The sequence below is a fragment of the Saimiri boliviensis genome, chromosome 5, assembly GCF_048565385.1.
Source record: "Saimiri boliviensis isolate mSaiBol1 chromosome 5, mSaiBol1.pri, whole genome shotgun sequence".
NCBI classification, from domain to species: domain Eukaryota; kingdom Metazoa; phylum Chordata; class Mammalia; order Primates; family Cebidae; genus Saimiri; species Saimiri boliviensis.
In genome coordinates this window covers 49,060,703-49,075,701 of record NC_133453.1, presented here as the reverse complement: position 1 = coordinate 49,075,701, position 14,999 = coordinate 49,060,703, and the positions used below count along the sequence as shown (strand labels likewise).

General features: G+C 41.6%; 1 pseudogene; it reads right to left on the bottom strand.

The window, feature by feature from the left end:
- Positions 1-2,404: 2,404 nt before the first annotated feature.
- LOC101028789 (heat shock protein HSP 90-beta-like) lies at positions 2,405-4,561 on the bottom strand (annotated as a pseudogene).
- Between the last annotated feature and the right edge of the window lie 10,438 nt (positions 4,562-14,999).

Below are 14,999 nucleotides of genomic sequence, written 5' to 3'. Positions count from 1 at the left end.
TCCCAAGCTTGCAGATGGACAGAATTACGTTGCCTTAATAATGAGACTCTTAAGTGCCAGCTGTCATACAGCATGGCAGCCCTACATGCTAACAAAGCCTTCATTAAATGGTTTGCTCCGAATAATTTGCCTGCTCTTTTTGCCCTTCTAGCAACTGACAACTTGGCCCCTCTACCCCTCCCTCCAGACCTTCCGTGGACACCCTCAGTTACTGCAAGAGCAGCCTGTGCCGTGCTTGGTGGGATGGCAATTTTTTAAATCCTACATGTCTTCATATTATTTTTGTGCCCTGTTTCAAAAGTTTTTAAATGAGGTTGGTAGCTAACATCCTGAGCTATCATTCATTCCGTGGCAAAATAATAATTGCTAATTTTCTTCTTCAGAGAGCCAGAGCTTTATCAGGAATAACATTATGCAAATGACTATGCAAATACCAACCGGAAGAGTACAGTATCTGGAAAAAAAAAGTTCAGAGAAAACCTTCAGAACACATCCAAAGTTGGCTGGAAAAAAGAACGGAACATTTTAAACTGTAAAGTCACCATGGTAGCAAAGGGAATTTATTACTAATAAGAAATTTGCAAGAAAGCTCTGCACTTAAAGTAAGAGGTAGGGCATGCATTCATATTTATTCTGGCTTAATTTATTTATGACATTATGGTTGTCTTTGCCAACCGTTAAGTCCCCTTGGGGTGGGACTCTTCATCCTTGCGTGCTGTCTAATGGTTCAAAATGCTTCATGTTCAACCTTCTGAGGCTTAAAAAACAATCCTCTAGTTTTTCCACTTTCTATATATTTTCTTATCATTAGTAGTTTTAACTTTATCATCTTGAATCTTATTGGAAGAAATGCTACAGAGATAAATACTCAATTCTTTCAAAACATAACTTTTAAGGTATTGGTAAATAAATTGTGTCTTTTTGGGACACTGAGGTGGGCAGATTTACAAGGGCAGCAGGAGTTCAAGACCAGCCTGGCCAACATGGTGAAACCCCATCTCTACTAAAAATACAAAAATTAGCTGGGCTGAACGCCTATAATCCAAGCCACTTGGGAGGCTGAGGCAGGAGAATTGTTTGAACCTGGGAGGTAGAGGTTGCTGTGAGCCGAGATCATGCCAATTGCACTCCAGCCTGGGTGACGGGGTGAGACTCCGTTTCAAAAAAAAAAAAGAAATTGTGCATTTAAAAACTATATTCCTTAGGACACCCCCTTTGAAACATAAAAGGAAGGAGGGACAACAGTACTGTTTATGTCATGTATGTGATGTATGCATATATTTAATGACCAAATTAAGGAAAGGTTATTATTTAGTAAACTTTGTGGTAGTAAACTGGAGGTTTTAATTTTATTCTGTCTTTTAAAAAGAACAATTATTTAAATTTAAGAGAAGAGTATTTGAAAGGCCCTTGCTTTAAAATCTACATCAGCAAAATTTATACCCAAATCTGACCAATATGATAGCCAGAGGAAACAAAACCCAAAGTCTGTCCAGGTGTGGTGGTTCATGCCTATAATCTCAGCACTTTGGGAGGCCGAGGTGGGAGGATCACCTGAGATCAGGAGTTCAAGACCAGCCTGGCCAGAATGGTGAAACCCTGTCTCTAATAAAAATACAAAAGTTAGCTGGGTGTGTTAGCCCACACCTGTAGTCCCAGCTCCTTGGGAGGCTGAGGCAGGAGAATTGCTTGAATCTGGGAGGTGGAAATTGCAGTGAGCAGAGATTGCAACATTGCTTTCCAGGCTGAACGCCTGATCAAGCAAGACTCTGTCTCAAAAAAAAAAAAAGGTGGGGGGGCCGGGCGCGGTGGCTCAAGCCTGTAATCCCAGCACCTTGGGAGGCCGAGGCGAGTGGATCACAAGGTCAAGAGATCGAGACCATCCTGGTCAACATGGTGAAACCCCGTCTCTACTAAAATACAAAAAATTAGCTGGGCATGGTGGTGCGTGCCTGTAATCCCAGCTACTCGGGAGGCTGAGGCAGGAGAATTGCCTGAACCCAGGAGGTGGAGGTTGCGGTGAGCCGAGATCGCGCCATTGCACTCCAGCCTGGGTAACAAGAGCGAAACTCCGTCTCTTAAAAAAAAAAAAAAAAAAGGAAAAAGAAAAAGAAAAAAACCCAAAACTCAAAAGCCTTTTTTTCCCTTTATTTTGCATACTTTAATTTCAGAACAAAATGAACAAATAAAATAAAAAACCACAATATACAAAATCCTATCCTGCTGTCAGAGTAGGGAAAGAATGGGGGCTTGACACCCTTGTTTCCTGCCTTCAACCGAAGGACAGGAGAGAAAAAAAAACCAGCAGACCTCAGCAGGGGGAGCCAGGTGGGACAGGGGCACTCAAGGCTGCAGGGGGAGCCATGGGGACACTATACAAGGGCAGTTTTCCAACTGTGAACTCCTAATCTACCACTTCCATGCGAGACGCATCCTCATCACCCTCAAGAGGATGGATCTCATCAGGAGCTGCAGCACTGGGTTCCTCTGCTGCCACTTCATCTTCATCGATACCTAGACCTAACTTGATCATGCGGTAGCTGCGGTTGGAGTAGGTCTGGGGATCCTCAAGGGAAAAGCCAGAAGAGAGCAGGGCGGTTTCAAACAGCAGCACCACAAGGTCCTTGACTCCCTTGTCTTGACTGCCTCAGCCTTCTCCCGCAGCGTCTCCACAGTGGGTGGTCAGGGTTGATCTCCAGGTGCTTTTTGGCCATCATGTAGCCCATGGTGGAGTTGTCTTGAAGTGCCTGGGCTTTCATGATCCACTCCATATTGGCTGTCCAGCCATAGGTGCTGGTCACAATGCAGCAGGTTAAAGACACAAGCCTATTGGAGATTGTCACCTTCTCAACCTTCTTATCTAAGATTTCCTTCATGAGCTTGCAGAGGTTCTCAAACTTTGCTTTGCTCTCTTCCATTTTCTTCTTCTCCTCCTCATCCTCTGGTAGCTCCAGGCCCTCGTTGTTAACTGAAACCATCAAACTCCTTTAGCTGCTGCACACAGTATTCATCAGTGGGCTCAGTCATATATACAGCCTCGAAGCCCTTCTTCCACACTCGCTCCACAAAAGCTGAGGTGGCCACCTGCTCTTTGCTTTCACCAGTGACGTAATAGATGGACTTCTGTGTCTCCATGCGAGAAACATACTCTGACAGAGATGTCATCTCATCTCCAGACTGGGAGGTGTGATAATGCAGCAGCTCAGACAGGCGGCGTCGGTTAGTGGAATCCTTGTGAATTCCAAGCTTGAGATTTTTAAAAATTTGCCTCATAGAATTTCTTGTAATTTTCCTTGTCTTCCACCAGCTCAGAGAAGAGCTCAAAGCACTTCTTAACAATGTTTTTGCGAATGACTTTCAGGATTTTGCTCTGCTGGAGCATTTCTCAGGAGATGTTCAGAGGCAAATCCTCAGAGTCAACCACACCACGGATAATGCGGAGATACTCTGGTATCAACTCATCACAGCTGTCCATGATGAATATGCAACGGACACAGAGTTTGATGTTGTTGTTTTTCTTCTTGTTCTCAAAAAGGTCAAAGGGAGACCGATGAGGAATGAATAGCAGTGCCCTGAATTCCAACTGACCTTCTGCAGAAAAGTGCTTGACTGCCAGGTGGTCTTCCCAGTCATTGGTGAGGCTTTTGTAGAATTCTCCATACTCCTCTTGAGTGATGTCATCAGGGTTTCTAGTCCAAATAGGCTTGGTCTTGTTTAGTTCTTCCTGATCAATGTATTTCTCTTTGATCTTCTTAGTTTTCTTCTTCTTATCCTTACCGCTATCATCCTCCTCATCTGAACCCACATCTTCAATCTTGGGCTTTTCTTCATCATCTTTATCTTCCTCTTCTGTCTCACCTTTCTCTTCCTCTGCCTCATCATCACTAATTTTCTTCTCTCATTCCTTCTCCAAATAAAGGATGACAGGATAGCCCATGAACTGAGAGTGCTTCTTCACTACTTCTTTGACCCGCCTTTCTTCTAACTACTTTGTCTGATCTTCTTTAAGGTGAAGGATCAGTTTGGTACCGCTGCCAATGGGCTCACCATGGTCAGCACGCACAGTGAAGGAACCTCCAGCAGAAGACTCCCAGGCCTACTGTTCATCATCGTTGTGCTTTGTGATCACAACCACTTTCTCTGCCCCCAGGTAGGCAGAATAAAAGCCAACACCAAATTGCCCAGTCATGGAGATGTCTGCACCAGCCCGAAGAGCCTCCATGAATGCTTTAGTACCAGACTTGGCAATGGTTCCCAAATTATTTATGAGATCTGCTTTGGTCATGCCAACGCCTGTGTCTACCAAAGTCAAGGTACGTTCCAGAGGGTTGGGGATGATGTCAATTTTCAGGTCTTTACCACTGTCCAACTTGGAAGGATCTGTCAGGCTCTCATAGCCAATCTTGTCTAAGGCATCAGAAGCATTAGAGATAAACTCTAGAAGGGAAATCTCCTTGTTGGAATAGAAGGTATTGATGATCAGAGACATGAGTTGGGCAATTTCTGCCTGAGAAGCAAAAGTCTCCACCGCCTCCTCTCCATGGTGCACTTCCTCAGGCATCTTGAAAAGAAAAGGCTCACAAGTATTAGAAAGCAAAGTGGGCTGGCTGTCCAACACACACGCGGCACAAGAACAGTGCCGGAGTGACTCGAGAGTGGCCTTTTTGCTCTAAAATGTCTCACTTGCCCAGGCCTGAAATTCCCACCATAAAATCCCTCTCTGTGATGCAAATCTGCTGCCAGATGATGCGGACATACTGGATGAGAGTCAATCAAGCTGGGCTGCGCACAGCTGAATCATGGGCTGCTTACTGATAAACGCAAATCCCTGGGTCCTGCCCAGATCTACCAGGTCAGGACCACTGTGTCTGTGGCCTGAGACTTGCATTTTCAGCAGAGTCCACACTCTAAACTGCTCCATTATACCATGAAAAAGTAGAAAGGGCTAATTTGTGAGTTCCCTTACAGGCCCCTGTAGAAAGGAGACAAAGAAGAGTTTTATAATGGGAGGGTCAGGGGTGGGTGGCAGGGGGAGATGGGCCTCAGAAAGAGTTCAGAGATGGAAAGGGGATCAAACATGGGACAGAGAGAAGGTAGAAGCTTCTGAAGAAAACTGTAGTGACTTAACTCCTTTGTCAAGGCCAGACAGCCACAGAAGTTTCTGGGGTGATAGAGCGCTGTACTCCACATCCCAGGCTTTGGTGTTTCATGACCCTCAACAGAAACCCAGCTACTACCTACATTAATTAACATCTCTGAACCTCAGTTTTCCCATCTGAACTGGGCATAAAAGTAGAGCTTTGATGAGGATTAAAGGTAACTGAACCAGGAAGATAATTTAACGCGATGGTTAAGGGTGTGGTTTTGGAGTTGGGTTTTCAGGCTTCATGTCCCAGCTCCAGCATTTACTACTTGTGTGACCTTGGCAGGTCATTTAAGCTGTAAGCACCTCAGTTTCTTTATATATTTCCTAGTGCTAAAAAAAATTAGTATTTGGTTCCTAGGGTAGTTGGGGGGAGTAGGGATTAAATGAGAAAATACATTTTACAAATCTGTAACACTACCTAGCATATAATGAGCAACTCAATAAATGTGACCACCTGTCATCATTATTTCATATATAAAGCAGCTGGCACCTGGTGGCAATTTAATAAACAATAGCTATTATCAGTAGAAATAATCACTCCTGACTTCAAGACAGGCCAAAACCCTCTTTATTGCCAAAACCCTATTACACAATCCTGGCTGGGTCCCCATGCCTTGTCCTAGTCTGTCATAGTAGTGCCATCGAGGTTATTTGTGATAACGTCTGGTTAGGAGAGTTAGTGCGCAGTGCTGTATGCACATATAATTGACCAGAGAGGTATCTGAATGTTTTATGAAGATGTGTGGGTGGAGGGGTCGATATTCCTGGGGAAGCTGCAGGAGCCTCTCTCCCTTTTTCTGTTTGGAGAACCCAGCAGCTGTGGCAACAGCAGAGAGATGGATCTCTTTGAAGGAAATGGACACGCTAGAAAAATATTTGGAAATTCATGACCTGTACTCACTTGATTCAAAGCCTCTCACAGGAAAAGCCTCTCACATTCCCTCAGGCATCTGTTGTTATTTGCCTGTTGAGTGGAGTTGCGACCCAACAATCACCACAGCAAAAATGACTTCTTTTTCAAGGTTTGAAACAATTATAATATTTTTTTTTTCTCATGGGCACTGTGTTTTAATCTCTCTGTTCTCAACATCTACAAATTTGGATTTGTTGTCCAGTTCATTATCCTTCGTTGCCACATAAATCCTGCAATCTTTGTAGAAAAATAAATAATACGGGAGAGCTGTTTGACCTTTGCTCCATGCTGGACATTGATGTCATTTATAGTTATTAGGGTGGGAACAGAACAGTACTCATTGATGACTGACTGAGTGGGTGGGGAAACAAGGGGAGAAGGGAAAGAGAGAGGGAGGAGAATCCAGATCGCCACAAGGATCTCATGTTATGCTTTCACTTTGGGCAAATATGGCACTAGTAGTCCTTTGTGGGAGCTCTAAAAGGCACACGGGGGAAAGAAATTTCTGGAATAAACAGTATGACCTTGGCTGCCATGGCTCTACTAAATTGATTTTGCAGAACTGAAATAAATCGATGCTAGCGAATTTGCACTGATTCCATTTAAGGTTTTAAAGAGACATATGGGTAACATTATTGGCTAGAGACCCTTAAGAAAACTTAGGTAATTCCCCTCATGACTCAAGCTAAATCTTGCAGAGGGCGAAAATAGAAAACTTTAGATTGAAAAGCTGAAAGTCTCAATGTTACCACTGCTGAACCATTGGTTTACTGGGCAGTAGGACTGAAGGTCAATCTAAAAATCTCTCAGGCATGGTTCTTTTTAGAAGTAAAACAGACAGGCCAAGTGTGGTGGCTTACGCCTATAATCCCAGCACTTTGGGAAGCTGAGGCGGGTGGATCGCTCAAGGTTAGGAGTTTAAGACTAGCCTGGCCAACATGGTGAAACCCTGTCTTTCCTAAAAATACAAAAATTAACCTGGCATGGTGGTGCGTGCCTGTAATCCCAGCTACTAGGGAGGCTGAGGCAAGAGAATCGCTTGAACTCGGGCAGTGGAGGTTGCAGTGAGCCGAGATCACACCACTGCACTCCAGCATGGTGACAGAGTGAGACTCCATCTCAAAAATAAATAAATAAATAAAATAAAAATAAACGGGCAGCCTGTTTGTTCTCATGTAACACATGACAACAGTAAGCGAATGTAAAAATGCACAGCATAAATCACAAAAAAATTTAATTAATAAGATACGCAGTAAGAGAGGAAATAGGAAGAATTGCTGTCAATGTAAATATTCTAAAAACAGGGATTCTTCAGATCAGGCTAAAATTAATGTCACTACTAAAGTTTCAGACAACTTTGTGATTTGAGCTAAGAAATACTTATTGAGCACCAACTCTGTGCCAGATATTGTGCTGTAACATGGGTCTATAGTGATGAACAAGGAGACAGAGGCTGTCTTCAACCTAAGGACTGTACACTCTAGTGGGAAAGATTAAAAAGCAAACAGTGCAAATGCAGGACCCAAATTGCAAGCATACATGGCACCTAACAGGTGTCACTTTGGAGGCTATCTACTAATAGCTACAGAGAGTATAAGCTGTTTTTGAAGAATAGATGATCAAAGAGATCATCTTGAAGACAGCATTTGAGTTGGACCTTAAAGGAAGCTTAAAACTTCAACAAAGATGTGGAGGGGAAGTTCTCAAATGAGGCACAGCAATGGTGGATACATCTGTTTAGCTGGGCTGCAGGGTCTGTGTATGAGAGAAGTGAGATGCCAGCTGGTGTGACACTGAGCAGTTTGGACTTCATGGAGAAATACTGAGCCATCAATATTTTTGAGCAGGAAAGTGACATGATCAAAGAGGTCATTTAGGATTTGTAATCTGGTGGAGTTGGGCAGAAGGATTGTCAGGAAGGGTATGGAGGCTGGAGATCAAACAAAAGGGTGAAGTCAGAGGATCAGTGGGAATGATCCAGTCCAAATAGGGTATAATCCATTGAAACAGAAATGAAAGAAATTGTCAGTCGTCAGGTTCTATGGTTTGGAAACTAAAATGTTAATAAAAAAAAGTATTTGATCACCAGCTCGACAGCGTCTAGGTAGCTTTGTTATATTCTGAGGCTACAACCCGCTTGCTCTAATCAACTCAGTAAAAATAACTGCATCTCTAATATTTTTATTGTTCAACTAGATCCTCTGTGACAGCATCTAAGGGCAGCATAAACCAAAACCTAAAAATACGCACATACCCATTTAGTCTGTTTTATGCACATTTGTGTGTGTGTGTGTGTGTGTGTGTGTGTCTGTGTCTGTGTATCCAGTAATTCCTGGGTGAGGAGCTTAGGTAGAATAAATCAATTTGAAAATGGCAATGTTAGCCTCACCATGGTTCCTTTTTTAAGAGGATTATTAACCATTATTTGGGAGGTTATTCTACCTTTTCTTCCTGAAGTACAACTTCTTATTCCTGAGGGAAAATATTAAACATTCTGATAATGAATTATGTGACAGATGAGACTTATAGCAAGCTGTTCCTCAGTTCCTGTCACGGGAGAGTGCTGTTACCTGTGAACAGTCTGACGGACTATAGGAAGAACTTGGCTTACGTCTCCCAAAGAAAGAAAGAGAAATTGGAAAATGAAGTTTGAGATACTGGCTTTAACTTACAATAACAATGAATACTCAAAATGGAAAAGAAAATTTGGAATTTTGAGAGGTGTGAAAGGGAGACTTTAAGCATATGATACAGGCTACTTCCATAAATATCATTCCGTATTCATTGATGCGGTTGTCCCCCTCTTTTCACTACAAAGAGTTACAAACAAGAGAAAAGTCAGAGAATTGACAGCCAGGGCTTAGCCACTTGGTCATATTCCATTGTGTGAGCATATGCTCCATATAATATTTATGAAGCATAATATTTGTAATTGTTAGGAAAGTGATCTAGGGTGCTGCTGTGAATTAGAAAGTGCATGTAATTAGGGATCTATTTACCTGAGCGATTACCATTTTACAAGTAAAGGTCCTGTCTGTAATCTGAGGTCATTAAATCTTAAATACAATGCTGCTAAAGAAGTCTTCAGAGCTTTCACTCTCAAAGAGGCTGTCTTGAATCCTGCAATTTAAACATGGCTTTCCTCTCATTGTGCTCTTTCTTTTTCTTTTGTGTGTGTCAGATGTACTCTCTTTTTTAAAAAAGAATTATCTATTACTCATATTGTTTGCTTAACTCTCTCTTTTCCTGTTAATTGGTAAGTTTCACGAGGGTCTATATCGAGTCATCTAGCTCTGACCTCCTCTTCGAGCTTCATATTTTTTTTTGAGACAGGCTCGCTCTTGTTGCCCAGACTGGAGTGTAATGGCTCAATCTTGGCTCATTGCAACTTCAGCCTCCTGGGTTCAAGTGATTCTCCTGCCTCAGCCTTCCGAGTAGCTAGGATTACAGGCACGTGCCACCAGGCCTGGCTAATTTTGTATTTTTAGTAGAAATTGAGTTTCTCCATGTTGGTCAGGCTGGTCTTGAACTCCTGACTTCAGGTGATCTGCCCACCTCGGCCTCCCAAAGTGCTGGGATTACAGGCATGAGCCACTGTGCCTGGCCTGAGTTTCATATTTCTACATCCAGCTGTCAACTTAACGCTTCCATGTGGATATTTAATAATCACCTCAAGTTTATCACGGCCAAAACAACTCCTCACCCCAAGAAAACCTGCTTCTCCTGCAGACTTCTCCATCACCAGATTTCTGAGCTGAAAACCCAGGAGCCATCACTGACTCTGCTCTGTTCTTCACACGCTATGGCCAATCCAAGAAGTCCTGTCACCCCAACTCAAATATGCACTGAGTCTACCTGCTTCCCATCATTTCCACTGCTACAATCCGAGTGCAACCACATTTTATCGCTGTCATTGCCTTTCCACTTGCCTCCTTGGCAGAGGGATACTTTGAAAGGGGATCAGGTCAAACCACTTCCCTGCTTGAAAAACTCCAGTGGCTTTCTATTACAGAGTAAATTCTAAGCCCCTCACTCAGTCTGCCAAGACCCTGTGGTATCATACAGTATCTGTCACTTTCTCCTTTACTGACTTTAGTGGGTCGGTTGTAATAGTCTTCTTTTAGATTCTTAGAGAAGCACAGAGCCTTTGCAAGCCTCTTCGTAGAACTCTTTCTCCAGATCTAGTCTTATTTGCCATATAGTATCTCCAGTTCTAGAAAGAGTGGCTAGAATATGGGGGACACCAGATCGGGTGTGGTGGCTAATGCCTGTAATCTCAGCACTTTGGGAGGCCAAAGTGGGCTGATCACCTGAGGTCGAGAGTTCGAGACCATCCTGACCAACATGGAGAAACCCTGTCTCTACTAAAAATACAAAATTAGCTGGGCATGGCAGTGCATGCCTGTAATCCCAGCTACTTGGGAGGCTGAGGCAGGAGAATCACTTGAACCCGGGAGGCGGAGGTTGTGGTGAGCCAAGATTGCACCATTGCACTCCAGCCTGGGCAACAGAGCAAGACTCCATCTAAAAAAAAAAAAAAGGGTGGTGGTGGGGGTCATCAGTGCGTGTAGGCTATAGGTGAGAGGAATGAGTAAAGTTAGAATTGTGGAAGTCAAATGTTATAGTCAAAGTATTATCAAAGCCAGGGCAAATCCAGATCACCTAGAAAACTGAGAAAAATGGAAGGAGAAGTAGAAAACAAGGTCAAATATATATGAGAAGGTTTATACAGAAGATATGTTTTAATATGACAGGAATCCATTGTATTCTAGAGATTGCATTATCATAAAAAACAATATACTAAAAGTTTTCATAGTTTTTTAAAGATAATACTAAAACATTCCTTAAGACAAGAAGAGGTGATATTTAAAAGCACATTTTAAGTTCATTTGTGCCTGGATTTTTGCATAGATGACTCATAATAACAAGTATTTTGCATATAAATTTGAATGTGGGAAAAGTACAGGGGCATTGCAAATGAGAAACGTAACTATTCAGCTAATGTTTGAATGTGTGCTGCGGGAAATGGTGAGAGCATACAAGACCACTTTCCAAATCAAGCCCCAAGTCAAATGTCTTTAGAAATGAAATTAAACATGTACAAAATATTGGTTTCAATGTTGGACAACAAAATAATATAATTAATCTTCCACCTTAGGCCATCTCTTTGTCAATGGCACAATTTTCTACTCTTTCACAAAGGGCTGACAATTGACTTCTCCCATGGTTGAAGAAGGCCAGTTCCCAAATGAGCAAGCCTATTTATTGTAGAATTTAATTCAACTTTCTTGCTTGCCCATTAAAAAACATATACAGAAAACTTTTATAAAGAAACCTTTTAGCTTTTCTTCCCTAAGGATTGCTATTAAAAAGCACACCAAAGCAAGGAAGATGAGCTATTTTAAAATATGTAACCCATAGTAATGAATTAATTACCATATAATACTTAAAGCTTTGATTATTCGTACATGAGAGCTTCTATTATTAATGATTGCTTATGAAATTAATCTTTCTAATTTCCATTATGATTCAAATTAACTTGATTAGTTGGTCTCATGATTCACATTTCTATCAACCTCTACTTTTAATTTCTGAAGCATGAAATGACATAAAATGTCTTTGGGGGGAAAGCACTTAAAATTAAGATTTTTACTTTGATGTACTAAGTAAATGAACTGAATTAGATGAATAGCAATTGAACTTTGTTTTCATTCACACACTGTCCTCTGGTGTTTAGATGTCTACATTGCAGGTTAAAATGAGAACCCAAGATCAAATGCAAAAAGTTAATCGCTTCTTGTACTTGGGAAGGTCCATTTATCTTTATGTTTAGCCTAATAATTATCTACCTTATCAAGATTATGAGTAAATGGATAAAAAATTCAGATGACTTGATAAAAACTCAGTGCTTTCTAATAACACAAACTGCAGGTTTATAGAACACATATTTATGCTGAGAGGATACTTTCTTTTTTAAAGTGCACATGGAGATTTCTTTTAAAGTGAAATCATTCAGTACTAAAGAGTTTGCTGTATTTCCCCCCTACATTGTCTGTCTTAAGACTCTTCACTAGAGGTTTTGACAAAGGAGAATTTAGTGATGGTCTAGTGCAGCCATCAGGAGCAATTAGACCCTGAATCAGGGCTTTGTGCTCATTTTGGAATTTTGCAATCCTAGCAAATATTCACCAATTGCTTTAATGCGATCATTTTTTTTCCCCAACACCTTCTGTCGCTTGATTTAAACTGAAACCAGAGTTAAAATTTTCTAAACGCTAGTACCAAAATCTGTATTAGGAAAAAAACAAAAAGAATTTCTAAATGATTTTTGTTTCAATTTAGTTTACAATTTATATATATGTGTGTGCGTGTGTGTGTGTGTGTACGTATATATATACACATATACATACATATATATGTACACACACATATACCTTACACACACATATATATGTATATATATGCACACACGCACACACACACACACACACACACATATACCTTACATGTCTCGTTTTAAATCTTTTGGATTTGCTGGAGGCTAGACTTACGGATTTCATTGTTTTTATTATTGTTTTTTAATTTTTTGAGCATCTTTTGCCCCATTGTCTTCTAAGTGATGACTGTAATCGTGTTGCGTTTTCTTTTCTTTTCTTTTCTTTTTTTTTTTTTTTTTGAGATAGGGTCTTAGTCTGTTGCCTAGGCTGGAGTGCAGTTGCACGATCTCTGCTCACTGCAACCTCCACCTCCCAGGTTCAAGCAATTCTCCTACCTCAGCCTCCCAAGTAGCTGGGATTACAGGTATTCGCCACCACACCCAGCTAATTTTTTTTTTGTATTTTTAGTAGAGACAGGGTTTCACCATGTCGGTCAGGCTGGTCTCGAACTCCTAACCTTGTGATCTGCCCACCTCCCAAAGTGCTGGAATTACAGGCGTGAGCCACCACACCCAGCTCGTGCTGCCCTCTCAAATGTCATGAATCTAATTTTACTTGTTTAGTAGAGTTGACTGAAGAAGCTTGGTGAGGTCTGTGACCAGGGTCTAAAAATAATAAATGTTAGCTTCAGGGAATTTATCGTTTTATGACAATATGTTCACTAAGGGAAAGCCATTCCAAGTAATTAGCATGATGCCATCAGGGAAAAGCTACTTTTTGAGAGCAATGATTTTTTTTTTTTTTTTTTTTGAGACGGAGTTTCGCTCTTGTTACCCAGGCTGGAGTGCAATGGCGCGATCTCGGCTCACCGCAACCTCCGCCTCCTGGGTTCAGGCAATTCTCCTGTCTCAGCCTCCTGAGTAGCTGGGATTACAGGCACGCGCCACCATGCCCAGCTAATTTTTTTGTATTTTTAGTAGAGACGGGGTTTCACCATGTTGACCGGGATGGTCTCGATCTATTGACCTCGTGATCCACCCGCCTCAGCCTCCCAAAGTGCTGGGATTACAGGCTTGAGCCACCGCGCCCGGCCTTTTTTTTTTTTTTTTTTTTAACAGGTACATTTGTTTCTCTGAAGCTGAAAGAATACTTTCAGACATAATGAGAGTATTCCTTCACGGAGAGTGAGGGTGGCCTGAATGACCTTATAAGTGATTGTTGACATGAAGAGTCTATGACCTAGAATATCCTTTTATAAATTTCCCACCACAGGACAGTGATGAACGACACCCAACAAGACCTGAATACGTGATCTCCAAAACATGGGAAATTTACTCTTGGAGTGATTTGTACCCAGGAAGATTAGGCCTAACAATCATTTGATGCTGGTTCTTGGAGGAACTTAAAGGATTTAAACATTGAAAAAGGAATGCATTATACAGGTCACTGCCTTGGTGTATTATAGCCCTGCAAATTACATTGGGATGTTCTGCGCTTGAGGTTCATGAGTGCAGAGGGCATGCCTGGCTTTGCTCACTATCAAATTCCCTGCACTTAGCAAAATGTCTGGCATGTAATATGCATTCAATAAATATTTGTTGGAGGAATTGATATTGAAATTTGGCATGGTAAACTAAAAATATTCAAATTATAATATTGTAAACTTTCCACTATTGATATCTATCTATTTATCTATCTGTCTGTCTGTCTGTCTGTCTATCTATCTATCCATCCATCCATGTTGGGATTCACTCAGGGTGGCTGGCAAAATATTAAAGAAAATATTAGGAAAGTTATAAGATTATAGTCTCAAACCTTTTGGAAGGCTGAAAGGTTTTTATTAACTTATGGAATGAATTGAAGGCAGCCAGTTCTTACGTTAGAACATTAAGTCATAGGGTGAAGATTAAGGATAATAAAAGCTTCCCCACATAAGTGTTTTTACTCCACATGCCTTTATCTCTACTCCGTTTACTCATGTAAACTTCTCACGCACAGAATGCAGTGTAAGAGTTGGGCTAGAGGGTGGTCAGCTGCTTTCAGAGGGTGATTGCAGCTAACCGACCCCCTAGCCTGACTCTTGACACTGCATTCTGTGTGTGAGTGTATTTCATTCATCCGTTGCTGAATCAGGGTCTGCAGGACAGACCTCTGCAGGTGGTGATCAGCATCTCAGGTGGTGACATTGATGTGACCAGCCCCACAGCTGGTACCTCGCATGAGGAGATCAATGACACATTATCTATCTATCTATCTATCTATCTATCTATCTATCTATCTTTTGTTTGCCCATCCATCCATCCATCTTTATATCTAGAAAAAAGGACTACTCTGAAATTTGTGAGAACTAATATGAGTGACTTCATTTTTTATAAATCAGGAACTTAGACTGCCAGGTGCCATGGCTCATGCCTGTAATTCCAGCACTTTGGGAAGCCGAGGCAGGCAGATAGCTTGAGCTCAGGAGTTTGAGACCAGCCTGGCCAACAGGGTGAAACCCTGACTCTACTAAAAATACAAAAATTAGCTGGGCATGATATCCTAAGCCTGTAATTTCAGCTAC